General features: G+C 28.5%; 4 non-coding genes across 4 annotated transcripts; 2 read left to right on the forward strand and 2 right to left on the reverse strand.

Moving 5' to 3' along the window:
- The first annotated feature begins 1,794 nt into the window (after positions 1–1,794).
- Positions 1,795–1,865, forward strand: TRNAC-GCA (transfer RNA cysteine (anticodon GCA)). The gene has a single exon. It is a non-coding gene; the product is annotated as a tRNA-Cys (tRNA).
- A 2,145-nt stretch (positions 1,866–4,010) lies between these two features.
- TRNAD-GUC (transfer RNA aspartic acid (anticodon GUC)) lies at positions 4,011–4,084 on the reverse strand. The gene has a single exon. It is a non-coding gene; the product is annotated as a tRNA-Asp (tRNA).
- Positions 4,085–4,541: 457 nt separating this feature from the next.
- On the reverse strand, positions 4,542–4,625 carry TRNAY-GUA (transfer RNA tyrosine (anticodon GUA)). Its single transcript has one exon. It is a non-coding gene; the product is annotated as a tRNA-Tyr (tRNA).
- Positions 4,626–5,566: 941 nt separating this feature from the next.
- On the forward strand, positions 5,567–5,638 carry TRNAT-GGU (transfer RNA threonine (anticodon GGU)). Its single transcript has one exon. It is a non-coding gene; the product is annotated as a tRNA-Thr (tRNA).
- The last annotated feature ends 755 nt before the right edge of the window (positions 5,639–6,393 follow it).

Consider the following 6,393-nt stretch of genomic DNA (forward strand, 5'->3'; position numbering starts at 1 on the left):
ATTTCGTCGACCAATTTTTCCTAATTCACATCTTTGTTGAAAAAATTTTTTTTGTAATTCTTTCCATAAAGATTCAGAAAATACCGGATCTCCGCCAACACAAGCAAATTGTCGATAAAACTCCAAAATGGCATTTTCTTTTGACCCAATTTTTTTTTTATCCTTATCATTTAGGAAAGACACGAAAATTTCAGGATAACAAACATTTTCTAGAATTTCGCTTAAATTCGAACCCATAGCTGATGATAGAACTAGAATAGATATTTTCTGTTTCCTACTCACACGAGCCCATATCCTTGCTTTTTTATCAATCTCTAATTCTAATCTACCCCCCCAGTCTGATATTATAGTGCCAGTATAGACCGGAATTCCGTTAGGGTCCAATTCTGAACGGTAATAGATACCAGGACTTTGCAATATTTGATTGATTACTATTCTGTATATTCCATTTACTATAGAAGTTCCCAGAGAATTCATTAGAGGAATATTTCCAACAAAAATAGTTTGTTTTTGTATATCTCTACTACTTTTCCAAATTAATCCCGCGGATATATATAATTCAGCAGAATATGTAAGTGATTCATATACAGCATCTTTTTCGTTTATCAAGGGTTCTAATAATTGATATGTTTCGGCAAATAATTGAAATTCAATTTCTTGATCTGTATCCTCAATTTTTGGAAACTTAAAAAGCCCTTCTGTTAAGCCCCGATCAATGAACCTACAAAACCCTTCAAATTGTATCTGATTCAATCCAGGTAGTGTAGACATTTCTTCATTTTCACTCCCAAGCATTTTCAATTTCCCCGTGAATTTTATCGAAAAATATTCCACGATTTGCTGTCATGCTTCATCAAATCACATGAATCCATTTAGCAATATTGGAATTTCTATTCTTTATACTGAATTACATGAAATCTTACCTAATCCCGTGTATCAAATATTTCTTAGTGTATGAAATACCTATTATGAAAAGAGAAAGAAATATTAGAATTTGATACTCAACTTCGAAGGAATTTGCAACAAAACAAACAGATAGAATCGAAAGTCTAATCTAAAAAAGGATTGGAAATTTCTACGGGCATTTCAATATTTTTTTTAGGAATCTAAAAAAATGCATTTCATTTCTATCATTATTATGATATTACATATTCAAATTCAATTGGATACAAAAAAAAATCCATTCGAAATTGTCAAGAAAAGATATATTTTGAAGTGAAGTATTTTGGAGAGAATTGGGGAGAATATGATTAGAGTATGTTATGTGTAATGTAATAAGGCTTGTATTTTTGAAACATGCATATATTTAACTGCAGCTATAGATCTGTCTCTAACTTTATTGCAGTCATATTTGTTCAGGATAACAAACACATAACATGTTGTGTGAATTTTTACAAATTTTCTATTGAAAATTGTAAAAAAAGAATAAGCACGATAATTTCTTGAAAATACCGTATAGTATTGGTATTCTATATCTATATAGATATGGATAAGATACTCGATTAGATAATATCTGTGTAACAGATCAAATTGATATTCTAGGGTTTACATATATTGAAAGTTGCTGTTATAATTAGAATGAACAAAGTTAAAAAAAAAAGCAATATTGATTGGTTATGTATCAATTTTTATTTTCTGATCTCATTAAGAAAAAAAAATTTCTATTCAAATATTCAAGAATAATTCATAAAAGAATAGTTAACGGTTGCGATTTGTCTCAAGATTGTTTTTCAATTTTTCAATAGAAAGAAAAGGGGGGAGTATTCTCAAAAACTTCATATCTATATTTTTATTGGCGGCATGGCCGAGTGGTAAGGCGGGGGACTGCAAATCCTTTTTCCCCAGTTCAAATCCGGGTGTCGCCTGATCGATAAGAAACTGTAAATGAAAGATTATATTACGTTTTTTTAGAAAACTTTTTTTCCAACAGAAGCAAGCGAGGGAAAAGGAGTCTTGAGAATTGCGTTTGATTCGAAATTATAAGCATCAGTAGCTTAAAAAATGTTGTAAATATTTTTGTCTCGAATTCAAGGAAAGATTCTAGTAGTGAAAAGGAATCCATAAATTTAGAAATGATAGTTCGTTCACTACACAACTATTGTAGTGTCTGTCTCCTGACTGGGTCTTTTATTAGATTGGATTAAGAATAAGTCGGATAGGAAAGTCCATTTTTAGGTAGAGAAAAGGCAGAAGAAAAACCTTCTATACAGACTAATTTAAAGTTTATGAGTGCTTCCACATTTTATCAATATTATTTATTTAGATCAATTCTATTTAATAGCTTTAATTTAGCTAATTCGCTTTCGTAATATTCAAAAAAAGTATTCTTTAGATTTTCATATTCTATATTCTAATAAAATTAAAAAGTTTTGATTCTAAAATCGAATAGAAAAGAAAAAAAGTTTTTTTAATTATTTTAGAGAACGAATTGGGAGACATTTAAGGGACTATTTCAAATAGAAAGAAGAGTATAAGTATGCAAATGAATCTGTCTTGATTCTTTTTTTATGAAATCCTTAAGGAAATGATAAAAGAGAAATCTTAATATTCCCACCTGGTAGTAACATTCATTGACTTATAACTTCCTATAATTTTTTTATGTTTAATGTTTTATGATTTTACTAAAAATAATCAAAAAAAACTTTTTAGATGTTCTAATAACTAATAAATAGAATGAATTCTTGTTTTTCGTGAATGATGTTAGCCCAGAATCCTTTTTTTGACTCTGTAATAGCAATTCCACTATTATAGTATAGTATTTTTAGCGAATAATACAAAAAAAAGAATAGAATAAAAAATTTGAAAAAATAATGAAATAGTTCCTTCATATTTATAGAGATAGGAGACAAAATTTACATGGATATAGTAAGTATTGCTTGGGCTGCTTTAATGGTAGTTTTTTCATTTTCCCTTTCCCTCGTAGTATGGGGAAGAAGTGGGCTATAGGGATACTAAAAATTGAGTTAAGGGATCCAAGTAACCTTGTTGATTTCTACCTGAATTTTTGAATTTCGAAACTATTGAATGAAAATATTTCATTTAAACTAATACTAATTAATTGAGTTCAAATAGAAAATCTATCTTGATTCTATTATATTTTAGTAGTGTAATGTATTCTATGTATCTTATAGGAATTGAAAATACTCTTTCAATCAAACAAATATTTTCATTATTCCCATATTCCTATTTTGAGAAAAACAAGGGAATCAAAAAGAAGAAGAAATGGATTCCTATTCCAATCAAATTTTTCTTAAAATTTCTATTTCGATGAACTGACGCTTAACCTGGTTATATAGATATATATATATATGGAAAATGGCGGACCGTGTAATAACCATTCCTGTTTTTTTACCCCCTTTTTTTCCTAAGATACCGGAATTGTTTGTAAAAAGAATCTGAAAAAAAAAATTGGACGCAATTCTCAGATAGTAGAAATCAAATTGATTTCTACTATCTGGATTACGCTGATTGTACGATCATTTTTTTAAATCATTCATAAAAATGAAGAAATCATATTTCAGTGAAATTAGTCACTTTTACTTACCGTTTTTACATAAATTATAAGTAAAAAAGCAGTAGGAACTAGAATAAACAGTGCAGTAGCAATAAATGCGAGAATATTTACTTCCATAATCTTTATTATGTTCTATTTCTCTTAAATTTCTAAAAAAAAAATTCGGGATTTAATCCCATAGAAATGTTCAATCTTTCAACAATGGTATAAATTGGATTTCAATGATATCAAATCGGATCAATATCATGAATCACAAAATCTGAGCTATCAAATCAACTCATGAAATAGTATAACATAGGAAGATCTTTTATCCATACTAAATAAAACAAAAAAACATTTATTCTTGATGAAAGTCCAAAATCCCTTTCCTTCCTTTTTCGGCGAAACAAATGAAAAAGCAGGGGGGGGCCCCAAATAAAATTTTGTTTATCAATTTGATTCCCTACAAATACACAAAAAAGGAATTTATTTTTTATTTTTTTGGATTTATATCCAACGGGATTGACGGGGCTCGAACCCGCAGCTTCCGCCTTGACAGGGCGGTGCTCTGACCAATTGAACTACAATCCCAGGGAAAGGGGTGTACTGTATAAATATTTTTACGGACCGTTTCTGTCAAACCTTTTCTTTTTCTATTTCGGATTCGAACCTTTTTGTTGTAAATGAAAAAAGCGCATTTTTTTATATATTGATATGTATATCGATATCCACTTTAGTGAGATCGACACAAATTACTCGTAATCCGTTTCTTATTCTTATTCTATTAACAAATCGATTGAAAATTGAATCAATGAAAAAAAAATATTTTTTTTTTCAATTTTTCCTTATATTTTCTACTTACAGATCTTGACATGAATACCGATTATTAACAAGATTTTGAATTTGTGGAAAGAAATATGGAATACAGAAAAAAAAGAAATAACCTTAGATATGTTTAATATTTTGATTCTTCCGTATCATAGCACATCAGTCATTTCCAGAGAACTATAAATGGGTTATAGAATTTCATAGTGGATCGGCAAATTCTTGGGCCGAGCTGGATTTGAACCAGCGTAGACATATTGCCAACGAATTTACAGTCCGTCCCCATTAACCGCTCGGGCATCGACCCAGCACAATAGGAAGAATACATTTCAGTTTTTATTGAAAATTTTTGATCAACTTCCTTTCGTAACACCCTACCCCCAGGGGAAGTCGAATCCCCGCTGCCTCCTTGAAAGAGAGATGTCCTGAACCACTAGACGATGGGGGCATACTTGCCCGACCGCCATTATACTACGTTCATAGTATGAACAGTTTTTTGCAATTGTCAATATAATGATATGATTCGATAAAAAAAAATATTTTTCGTTCTTTCATAATTCCATAGAAATTTTTTATTAATCATTTATATTTCTAAATTTTTTTATTCCAGTCATAATAAGAAAAAAAAAGAAGTAATGTTCCAATAAAGAGAAAATTCTTCACAGGAATGATTCGTTTGTTGCAAAGGACGAGAGGTTAAAACTTCATTTCTATCATTTATTACTAATACTAAGATTCGATAGGTAGATTTATATCTAATACTAAGAAAAAAAACTTTGGAAAATAGAATTTTTCAATAAAAAAATAAAAATTTGGTTTAGGGACAGAACATATTGAATCCATTTTATCAATGATTCGATTTTATCAATGTTTCGATGAAATATTTTATTTTGTGAGTACATTTATGTATCAATAAAAAGAATTTAGTGTTATGATTAGAATGACTTCAAGAATCCATTTTGAAATAATATATTTGATATGGATCAAATCCAATCTTAATCAATTCTTTTTTTTAACTATATTCTATTCACTAGGTAAATCCAATTTTTTGTTCTTTGATGAGTCATTATACAAATAATAGATATTGATGTACATGTATTCTAATCCCATTTATATCATTTAATTTATATAATTTATATAAATTTATAGAAATAATTTATATAAATTTATAGAATAAGTATACACAGTAACAAATATATGTACTAGTCATGCTAGTTCCTTATTTAGAAATTGAAAGAAAGAAAAAGGGCCCTTTTAACTCAGTGGTAGAGTAACGCCATGGTAAGGCGTAAGTCATCGGTTCAAATCCGATAAGGGGCTTTTTACTTTTTTTTTCAAAAGCAATAGTCTTTCTATTTGAAGGAAGAATAAAAAGATTCTTGATATTTTGAAAAAGTTTCTATTTGTAATAAAAAAGAAAAAGTGTAAAATTCAATAATGGAAAAATAAAAAAAAGTAAGTGGACCTAACCCGTTGAATTATATTTATATCTACTATTCTGATATTCAAATTTGATAAAGATTCAATTCGAACAATTTTTTTTCTTTTTAAGACTTTTTTCGTTTAGACTCCCTAAGAATCTCTGAATATTTCCAATGAAATCTTCTTGTTTCTGAACTAAGAAAAAAGGTTATGCCTTTTCTTTACTCAGAAGGGCCTTAATACGAATTTCAAGTTCCACCAAACAAGTTTTTTTAAAATTAAAATGAAACATATTTTTTTCCATAAATTTCTATTATTTCTATAAGATTAGATAGAATCTTATAGAAATAATAGAAAAATACATTAAATTATGTCTTCACATATCAAATAGTTTCTTTTCATATCGATGTGTACGATATTTTTCCAGCAATTCATATATATGAGACAAAAACTTTCATTTACAGTTTTTTCTTTTTATTATAGTATTTATAAAAAAAAATGAAATACTAAAGAAAAAACTGTAAATGAAATAGAAATTTAGAAAACCTATGATCCTACAGTAGTTTCCTAGACAAAATAGAAGTCAATTCACAACCAAACTTCAAGAATAAGTTTCTTTGATGAAAGGAGAGAAATATGTCTGAAGATCCGCT

Source organism: Vigna unguiculata, unplaced genomic scaffold, assembly GCF_037176805.1.
Source record: "Vigna unguiculata cultivar grain cowpea cultivar isolate G323 ecotype 2 unplaced genomic scaffold, ASM3717680v1 ptg000224l, whole genome shotgun sequence".
NCBI lineage: Eukaryota > Viridiplantae > Streptophyta > Magnoliopsida > Fabales > Fabaceae > Vigna > Vigna unguiculata.